This window comes from Lactuca saligna, chromosome 9 (genome assembly GCF_052625555.1).
Source record: "Lactuca saligna cultivar CGN05327 chromosome 9, ASM5262555v1, whole genome shotgun sequence".
In the NCBI taxonomy this organism is placed as follows: Eukaryota; Viridiplantae; Streptophyta; class Magnoliopsida; order Asterales; family Asteraceae; genus Lactuca; species Lactuca saligna.
Genome location: NC_136425.1, coordinates 126,821,884 through 126,833,173, shown reverse-complemented (window position 1 = coordinate 126,833,173; position 11,290 = coordinate 126,821,884). Strand labels below are relative to the sequence as shown.

General features: G+C 39.2%; 1 pseudogene; it reads right to left on the bottom strand.

Moving 5' to 3' along the window:
• Window positions 1–567: 567 nt before the first annotated feature.
• On the bottom strand, window positions 568–1,553 carry LOC145015921 (18.1 kDa class I heat shock protein pseudogene; annotated as a pseudogene).
• Window positions 1,554–11,290: the final 9,737 nt, after the last annotated feature.

The window sequence follows — 11,290 nt, the reverse complement described above, 5'->3', positions numbered from 1 at the left end:
AAATGATGATATAAAAATTATTAATTTGGAAAGTGAAAGCTATCAAGAAAGTAAAAAAAGAATGAAAGTTGTTTGGAGGATGAAAGTTGTTGGCAACTATTTCATTTGGAGTAGTTGTATTTGTATCTCATTTGGAGTAGTTGTATTTGTATCCATCTCAGAAATTGAATATCAAGGACATACTCTTTGTTGTCATACCCAAGAGTCATATATTAATGTCTACCTTTTAAACAAAGACATTTTTGTCATAAATTTATTTATAATGTCTACCTTTTAAACAAAAACATCTTAATCATAAATTTATTTATAAACTTGTTTTATCTACCCGCTAGATCTAGGCATGAGGGTTCTATTTTTTTAGTGGCAAAACAAACCATCATAACTTGATAATTCTTGTGGAGATAATAGCATAAATTTTTGTTGTCATCCATGTTTAGCGGTAGCACTGGTATGTGTTTTTGACGTATTATTCTTTATAAAAGGTAGTTCACTACGATCATTATTCATTAATATTCCTCAGGCGTAGGCTAAAGTCGATAGCCACTGATCCAAAGGTGATTTATTACATGTTATGTTAACAATACATTATCTATTATTATTAACAATAGATTGTCTAATACAGTTTAGATTGTCTAATACAGTTTACCTACATCGTCCTTCAATGCAACAGGAAAAGCAAAACAGACACATTAATAAAACAGACAAACATTGGCCAATATTATATATTATTATAAAATTCACGCAGCAGTCTTCGTTGCCTGGATGTCCTCACCAGAGCTCTCTTGGCCCACGATATCGATAACCCTAGATTGTTTCTTCTCGTGAGCCAACTTCGGCACCTTGATCTTCAACACACCGTCTTCAAGATGTGCCATTATCTTCTCCATGTCCACATTCCCCGGCAACCGGAACTGCCTCCAGAACTTACCGCTCGTCCTTTCCGCCCTATGCCACTTATCACCGTCGACTTCCTCCTCAGCCTTCCTCTCTCCGCTCACCTTCAAGACTCTGCTCTCTTCCACCTCGATCTTTATGTCCTCCCTCTTCAACCCAGGTACATCCAAGGATATCTCGTGATGTCCGGATGTCTCCTTCCAGTCGGCTCGTGCCAGGTTGATCGTTTCAAGGTTTTTCGGAAGATGAAGTGCGTTATGCTCCAGAATCTTGAATGGGTCTTCGGCGGGGATCATCATGTCCCAAAGAGGTCTGTTGTAGGGGATTAGAGCCTCCGTTTTTGTAGGTAAGCTTATCGTAATCAATGCGATTAATGCTGTCAAAGCAAATAATGTGATCGTATGCATTTTCGACATCGGCATTTTTTGTGGTTTTAACTTTCTGGAAGTGGGCTTTGTTGATTGAATCGAATAACAGATAGTGAATTGAAGTATGTTTGATATGCTGCAACCTTTATTTGATTATCGAGTTTTGTGTTGAATCAGGATTGTTGGATTTATATAGGAGATGGGAAAAGGATCTCAGGAGTCTTCCACCAGGAAGAGAAGGATCTGTGTTTTTCGAGAGACTGCAAGAAAGAAGACTGTATCTAGAAGTCTCCAGACAGGTATGGAATTAGCTTTTATGTAAAAATAAGTTTCTTTTTATTTATATAAAATAAAGATACAATAAAATCCATTAAACTTTTTTTAATCTTATTTTTTTTATTTGACACTGATAAGTAGGAACATACACTAGAGACTAATTCCCATTTTTGTTTGGGAAATATTGTGTGTTTGTTTCCATCTTTTGATATTTCAATTCTCTGATAGATTGCGAAGTATTTTTTTTTTTCTTTTTTTTTTCTTTTTTTGTTTTTTACAATTTTATTAGATTGAAATTCATATTCTATTAAACATTTTAAAATGTAACGTTTAATCAATTACCATAATACCATATTATTATTAGTCTATTTTTGTTCTTATCTTTTTATACTTTTATAAATAAATATTTACCACGTGTTAACTAACATTAGTTAAAAATGACAAATTACCCTAATTAAAAAAATATGAAATCTAAAATACCAACCTTAAAATACATTAATTTAGAGAAAAGATAAATTTTACAAAAAATTTATAAAAATTTGATTTTGCATTTTTTTTCAAACTGAACACTTATTTTACCAATTTGTTATAATATCAAAGCAATCAAGCTCAACAAAGTAAATCCATATATATAAAGGTCGTATTCAGCACGCAACATTTGGAAGGTTCTGGCTTCTAACTTTTAATAAAACGCTAGTAAAAAAGAAAAAACATTCTTCGGCGAAAGGAACATTTAGCTTTTAGCCTAAACAAAACTCTTAAAAATCAAAAGTTATATGGAGTAGTTTTCAACAAAACACTCTAAAATCAAATGCTACCTGCTATCCGCTACTACGCACCTACTAACCACTACCCGTTAGTTTTGCCGAACACGCCTAAAAATGATACGACAATATTAAAGCATGTCGGCTTAACACGATAAGCTCATAGCTTACTAAGCGGTTCTCCTTATTGAATGCAAACCGACTGTGAAAAACGAAGAAAGCAATATATTATAGCAAAAAATCATCCGTACATATCCTTACACAAAATCTTACGAAATACAAAAAATATAATATTATTATATTGAAGGATACTACCCTTTCAACCTATGGAGAACTTCATAAAACGGTTAAAAAAGCAAGTACTTAGACTCTCTTGTCTGTATATAAGAACCTCGATGTAAAAAAGTAAGGCTAAACAAATTTCACCCTAAGCAATTTAAAAGTACTCCTAATCGACATCCAACTTAGGGAAATAAGAGCAATACGTGTGTCCATCCATCGGTATCGCTTTTTAACCTAACATTTGTCTACCTTTTTGCAATGTCCCTTCATATTTGTGCATTAGAAGAGGACACTACCAATCTACTATCATGCATCCAGGAGGCTATGTAGCAACATTGACACCATATGTATTAAACATGCAAGAAAAACAAAAAATCTCACATCCCCTATTAGACTCACGATTTAACCCAATTAGCTTAATCCTAACATTCACTCCATTTACAACCGACAACACAAACACTACACCTCCATCGGTAACCCCATCACAACCAACAATACACAACTTTTATTGGGTGAATGTGCATGCTAAAGGGGAGCCAAACAGACAATCACGTGCAAAAGGAAAAAGGCTAGACAAACAATATTTGTCACGATAGAAACAACAAGAAACTCCAGTACTGAAGAGGCAAACACATCCTAAAAACTCCTTAAATCTCTCAACATATTTAAAACTCATTATTCTTGTGCATTCATATCGCTATCTGTAATAGAAATAAACCGAATAGGTCAGGCTTGGGAGCCTGGTAGCACATATGGTTTTGAACCTACAATAATTGAATTCTATAATTATACATTTCACATCAAACCATTACCCAATTACCTACTCCTTTTATTTTCACTCCCTGATCCTAAAATGATGATCTCAATGGACCTATCCTAAAGGATCACTGTAAGTACCAAGTAGATGATGTTGCTTGGGGATTCCATAGCAATATATGTCAATAAGGAAACCATTGGTGGATAGAGTACACCGAATGAATGAATAGTTCATTAACACCTACAGGTTGTGATGTCACAATTAGGAATTTTTGTGCCTTGTAACCAACACTTAAACCAAATTATGAATCAAAAACATAAGAGCATGTATGATGCATACTCTATGACAGCAGAACTTCAATCAAACACCCCATGCAAGCAATTCAAATAGTCATTAAGCAATTGGAAACCCTAGAAGTTCTTGTTTAAGTCCATTTTTGGACTAGGACTTCCTTATTGGGCCTAATGGACCAATAAGCTTCCAATTTGGCTATCTTGGGCTTAGAACTCTTAAATGGGCTCTAATTGGACCCACTTCCATTTAATTCAATATTTTTGGCCATATTGGGCCTAGAGGGTAATAGATTAATTATATGAACCATTTTGGACCATAATTAACCTAATCTAGCCTAATAGGTCATAAAAATCACATTTATATTTTTTAGGGCCAAAAATCATCTAACCTAGCTATAATATGGGCTTAAGGGCAAAAAGCCCAAAAACCTCCTCTCACCCTCCCCATTCTCGGCCCAAGCCCAAAAGAAGAGGAGAGTTGACTTTGTGAGTGCCACCTCACAATTGTTCAAGGGACTTCCATGCAAGGAGACTCAAACATCCATGCACTCACATACTTCCATGACTAGCTAACTCTTTTTCTCTCTCTCTCTTGCTCTCGGCCAAGTCCAAGCACACACACACACACATTTCATTCTCCTTTCTCTCAAGGAAACTCTCTCATATCTCATCCATATTTTGAGATCTAAGGAGGATTCAAGGGGATTTTTAAACAAAAAAATCATCATCTAAGGTAAGAAATCTCTTAGATCCTTAAGCTAACTACTTCATTTCATCCAACAATCACCTCTTAATTCATTCGAACTCATGATCTAGCACCTAAGAAGCATCCAAGTTCGAAATCTTCCAAGGAAGGTTGCTAAGGCCGAATTTCTTCTCATTTTCTTCCAAAAACCGAAACCACACCCAAAGGTGAGCTTCATACCCCCTCGTTTTGGTTTTTATAAGTTTTGTGGGGGAGAATACAAGCAAATGTATAGATCTATGAGTATATGTATGCCTTGTGTGATTTTTATGCGTATATGTATGATCTTATGTGATTGTGATGTATATACTAGTCAAAAGAACTTAAAAAAATCGAGATCTACAATAAGAAGAATGAAATAAGTATAACTTATACCATTTCACTATAATCAAGTCTAGAAAAATAACCTAGTTGGTTAATATGAACATTTTTGGACTTAAAACCCATTTTTGGGCTCAAAATGCCAAAAATACAAAACTAAGGGGCCCAAAATAACAAAATGTAAATTCTGAAGGTTGAGACGAGTCTAAACAGTTTCTAATATGTATTTTCTGAATATCAACACTTTCGAAGGGTTAAAAATGTGAATTTTCAAGATAATGGGCCAAAATGGGCATTTCAGCCCAATGAACCCCAAATTGCGAGATTTTTGATTTGGAGGGGCTGAAACTGCACATTTCTGTAAAATAGGGGATTACTTGTGTACTAAAACTATTTCAAGGGCCAAAAATGCTTTTCAAATTAAAAAGGGACCAAAGATGCAAAAATTTTCCATCTTGGGCCAAAATTGGAAAAGTTGCGAAAATGGAGGTTTCTACCGAGAAAATTTCATTTTTGAAGGAATCAATCTGTTTATCAAGTAAATTTGTGCTAAAAATGTCTTTCAAATAAGTTTTGATACTAAAGTGTCAAGAAAAATAGTTTAAGGACTAAAATGGGAATTCTTCTATACACAAAGGGTTAGAAGTGTAAATTTTATCCAAGAAGGGGCTTAAAAAGATAAACTCTAATTCTTAAAATAGAAAACCCCTTAAAATAAAAATACGAGTACTACATCTACCGGCGAAACGTAATAATAATTACACTTTCAACACCAATATCGTTACCAAACGAATTGATTCGGTCTCAAATCAATAACGAATCAAAAATCAATAAACAATGGTACTTCAATACACACGCGGTAATTTACGAGAAGTCAATACACAATCTTTGGGCTCGAAAGTTTCAAATCATGCTTGTTGGGCCTAGCTAGCCCAATGACATGATCTTTAGGCCCGAAGGGAACACGCTTACATGATTGGGCCTTATATGACCTAATTTTGTGTAAAAGGACTTTCAATAGCTTTATTGTGCTGTTGGGCCCCAAGGGTCCTTTGGTACTGCTAGAAAATTCGACAAGTCAAATGCGAGTCGGCCCAAGTGCCTTTCGCATTCACGATAGCCTTGAACAGCCTATGGAAATAACGGGGGCTTCGTACCCTCTTTTCTCCTCGGTTGTGGGGCTATGAGAAGTCAGGGTGGTTGGATTAAGTGAGTAGTACGGACGACGCCTAAGGGTTCGTTTGTATTTGTTATTTGTAAACTAGTCATTTTCATTAATGTGTGATTATAATGACTCACAACCCATAATTAATCCAATGTCACTTGGAATTATCGAAAACAACATCGTATCGGAATAACACAAACTAAGCCATGTAATTTGATGTATTGGGAAAACATTGGGGTTTCCCTGGGGAATTCAACACTCTTAACTATGTGATGTATACAAAGTTTAACAATTATTCACGTTTACAATAATCAACAAGCATACTTACGGATCTTCACACCTTTATTTTATATACAACACTTTTTTTTTTAGAAAATATCGGATTTTCTGTGGTTTTCAAAACTATACAAATCATTTCTTTTCAAACCTTACTTATGAACTCACCAACATTTCATATGTTGACATTTTTCCAAAATACTTGTATTCTCAGGTAACAGGTAAATCGAAGAAAAAATGTATCCAGTGATGTCATAATGTTTGTTTAATTAGTATCGAACGGTTTATGTTTTGGTAATGTAATGTTTTGAACAATGTACTGAATGTAAACAATATCGGTTGTAATATTTCAATGCATGGTGACAAATGATGTTATTATTCATGTATACGCATTGTAATGGTATTCAATTGAGTCACAAGAGCCCTCAGACGTTTCCGCCGTCTGGTTTGGGGGTGTGACAGGTTGGTATCAGAGCTCTATTTATAGTGAACTAGCATATCTAGCCACACATTGATATGCAACTATAAACCAAAAGAGGGACTAACACAACTCTGAACGAAACAAGTAAAACATAACAATAAAACACCCTTGCTTGTATTAGGAATGAGAAACTAACGCCGAATCAAACAAGATAATGCTAGTATCTCGGTTAATCCAAGACTGTTCTTAGTTGTATCAAGGAGCGGATGTAGCCTGATCAACTACATTCCCTCCAAGATATCACTACCACACGTCTTGAGGAGATCGTGATAGCTAGGGAACCTAAAAATATACCCCTTTAGCATCAAAAAGGAGAACATCCATTAAGTCTATGCTAAATGGTAGAAGTACTTATGTTCGTACCATGCACCTAGTCAGTAGGATCACAACCTCACAGAACCCACAAACACTCAACATCTTTCCGTTTCATGACAGAAAGATGCCTCGCCGACCCACTCGCGGAAATCCGGGACCAACCCCACCCGAAGTTGACTCAGTCGCATTCCAGGCAGCTGTATCTGCTGCGGTCACCGCAGCAATGGCACAAATTCACCACGGGAACAATGGAGGAGTCAACGGGCAAGGGGTCGGGAGTTCGAACAACGGAATGAATCAATGACCCACCAAAACATGTACCTACAAGGACTTCACAAACGCCAAACCACGAACCTTTAACGGCACCGGAGGAGTGATCACCCTGAAACGATGGATCGAAAAGGTGGAATCGGTGTTCGAGATATGTGATTGCCCTGAAGAGATGAAAGTAAAGTTTGTTGCATGCACATTTGTCGACCAAGCACTCACTTGGTGGAACGAGCACGTAGAAGCCATGACACTCCCCATAGCCAATTCCATGCCATGGACAGAAATGAAGAAAATGCTGATGGCTGAATACTGCCCTCGTGGTGAGATTCCGAATATGGAGCAAGAGCTGTGGAACCTCACTGTACGGAATGCTGATATCGATGCCTACATATCAAGATTTAGTGAATTATCTCTGTTATGTCCGGGCATGATCACCTCGCAAGGAAAGAATATAGAGCGATTCATCTGGGGACTAACCTCTCCGATCCAAGGAAACGTGATAGCTGCAAATCCTGAAACTTTCGATAGTGCTAAGAGATTGGCGAAGAAGATGTATGACCACAACAACAAGAAGGGTGAGAAGCCAGCGGAGGCTGAAAGCAAGAAGGAAGGTGATGGCAAGAAGGGGAAGAACAACAAGAGGAAGGGGCGTCAAGGCCCCGAGACTTCTAAGAAGCAGCAGACAGTGGCAGTTAATGATGCCACCGTACAAGTTCTAGCCACACCAAATGCTCCAGCCTCAGCTGATTCGAATGCTCCTAGACCTTATTCCGGTAATCTTCCCAAGTGCAACAAGTGTGGTTTCCATCACAATGGAGAATACAAGGAGCTGCAGTGCACCAGTTGCAATCGGAAGGGGTACACGACAAGATATTGCAGGACTTACCCTCCTCAGAATCAACAATAGGGAAACAACAACAACAACAACAACAACAACAACAACAACAACAACAACAACAACAACCGCAACAACAACATCAACACCGGTGGCAACAATGCAGGACCTAGCCACACCTGCTATGGGTGTGGAAGGACTGGGCATTTCCGCCGAGATTTCCCTAACAACAACAATCCCGGAAATGGAGGAACAGGAAGGGTGCTGACCATGGGTTAGGGGGAGGCGATCCAGGATCCCGCTGTTGTTACCGGTACGTTTCCCCTAAACCACACTTATGCATGTATCCTATTTGACACCGGAGCCGAGCGAATTTTTGTGAGCAATAAGTTTAAACATTTATTAAAACAACAACCCCAGAAGCTCAATGAAACCTTTACGGTGGAAATGGCCAATGGGAAAACCGAATCCACTAGGGAAATCTACATCGGATGTACCCTAACTCTAAATCAACACGTCTTTCAAATAGACTTGATGCCTATTTCCATTAGGAGTTTCGATGTGATTATTGGCATGGACTGGTTAAGCCCCCACCATGCTGAAATTATGTGTCACGAGAAGGTCGTTCGCCTTCATCTTCCCAATCACGAAACCCTAGTTATTTACGGATATAAACCTAGCACGAACCTTCGCATCATCTCGTGCGTCCAGGCACAGAAGCATCTACAAAAGAAAATTTTCACGTTCTTGGCTCACATAGTTGATAAAACCAAGGAAGAGGTTAACATTCAAGACATCCCAGTAGCACGTGAATTCCCAGATGTATTTCCTGAAGATCTTCCTGGAGTACCCCAAGAGAGACAAGTTGAGTTCCGTATTGACCTCGTTCCAGGAGCAACTCCTCTCGCTAAATCACCCTACCGGCTAGCTCCTGCTTTTAAGCAGGAATTGTCCAGCCAACTCAGCGAACTCCTGGGCAAGGGATTCATCCGACCTAGTTACTCGCCATGGGGAGCTCCAGTCCTCTTTGTCAAAAAGAAGGACGAATCTTTTAGAATGTGCATCGACTACAGGGAGTTAAATAAACTCACTGTCAAAAATCGCTATCCACTCCCATGAATCAACGATCTATTTGACAGCTCTAAGGAGCTAGTTACTTCTCTAAGATAGATCTACGGTCCGAATACCATCAACTCAAAGTCCGGGAAGAGGATATTCCAAAAACCGCTTTCCGAACTCGTTACGGACATTATGAATTTGTTGTAATGCCCTTCGGTCTAACAAATTCCCCTGCCGCATTTATGGATCTGATGAACCGAATCTGTCGACCATTCCTCAAAAACTTTGTCATCGTCTTCATTGACGACATCTCGTCTATTCCCGAAGAGAAGGAGAGCATGGCCAACATCTCCGACAAATCTTAGAAACTCTGCGAACGGAAAATCTATACACAAAACTCTCCAAGTGTGAGTTCTGGCTCCGTAGCGTGAACTTCGTAGGTCATGTTATTAGCCAAGATGGAATTCAAGTGGATCCCTCTAAGGTCAAAGTCGTTGAAGGATGGGCAGTCCCGACAACACCCACAGAAATTCGACAATTCTTAGGCCTAGCGGGCTACTATAGGAGGTTCATTCAAAACTTCTCTAAGATCGCCAAGCCACTTACCTCGCTTACACAAAAGGGCGTACCATTCAAATGGACGAACAAATAAGAAGTTGCATTCCGAACCCTGAAGCAAGCCCTCTGTAGTGCCCCGGTACTATCCCTACTAGAGGGAACTGAATATTTCGTGGTCTACTGTGACGCGTCGAATCAGGGTTTAGGTTGCGTTCTCATGTAGCGTGGAAAAGTGATAGCTTACGCATCCCGCCAACTAAAGATACACGAAGTGAATTATACAACCCATGATCTGGAATTGGGAGCGGTGGTCTTTGCTCTGAAGATTTGGAGGCAAAACCTTTATGGTACGAAGTGCACCATCTTCACGGACCACAAAAGTCTCCAATATATCTTGAACCAGAAAGAGCTGAATATGAGGCAATGAAGATGGGTTGAACTATTAAACGATTACGAGTGTGAAATCAAATACCACCCAGGCAATGCCAATGTGGTAGTTGATGCCTTGAGCCGGAAGGAGTACTCTAATCGTCGTGTGAAAACTCTCTCAATAACCATCAAATCTCACCTAACCACTCAGATCGGGGTAGCCCAGTCAGATGCCATGAAAACGGAAAACAGAGCAAGCGAAGCATTACACGGAATGGAGAAGAATCTAGAGGTAAAGGAGAACGGAGTATACTACTTCATGAACTGTATTTGGGTCCCTAAACTCGAAGGATTTAGGGAGGTAGTCATGAATGAAGCTTACAAAACACGATACTCCATCTATCCCGGTTCGGACAAGATGTATTTGGATATTAACCAACATTATTGGTGGCCTAACATGAAGGCAGAAATTGCCACCTATATCAGCAAATGCCTTACTTGTACCAAGGTAAAGGTGGAGTACTAGAAGCCCTCGGGGTTATTACAGCAACCGGTGATTCCCGAGTGGAAATGGGAAGGGATTTCTATGGATTTTGTGACCAAATTACCCAAGATGTCAGATGGACTAGACACCATATGGGTAATAGTCGACCGACTGACGAAATCCGCTCATTTCCTGCCAATAAAAGAATCCTACAACATGGAGAGACCGACACGATTATACATTCGAGAAATCGTGAGACTCCATGGAGTACTAGTGTCTATTATCTCGGATAGAGACAGTATATTCACTTCACGTTTTTGGCAATCACTTCAGAAAGCACTTGGAACCCATCTCGACATGAGCACCGCTTATCACCCACAAACGAACGGTCAAAGCGAACGAACCATCTAGACGCTCGAAGACATGCTTCATGCATGTGTGATAGACTTTGGGAAGTGTTGGGATACCCACTTACCCTTAGTCGAATTCTCGTATAACAACAGTTACCATTCGAGCATCAAGGTTGCTCCTTTCGAAGCACTATATGGGCGTAATTGTAGATCACCGTTATGTTGGGCTGAGGTGGGTGACACCCAGCTAGCAAAAACACTAGCATCAGACAAGGCGCTAACGGGACCGGAGATCATTCGTGAAACCACGGAAAAGATAGTTCAAATCAGAGCTCGATTACAAGCATCGCGCGACCAACAGAAAAGCTACGCTGATAAACGGCGAAAGCCCTTAAAGTTTCAGGTCGGGGATCGAGTGCTGTTAAAAG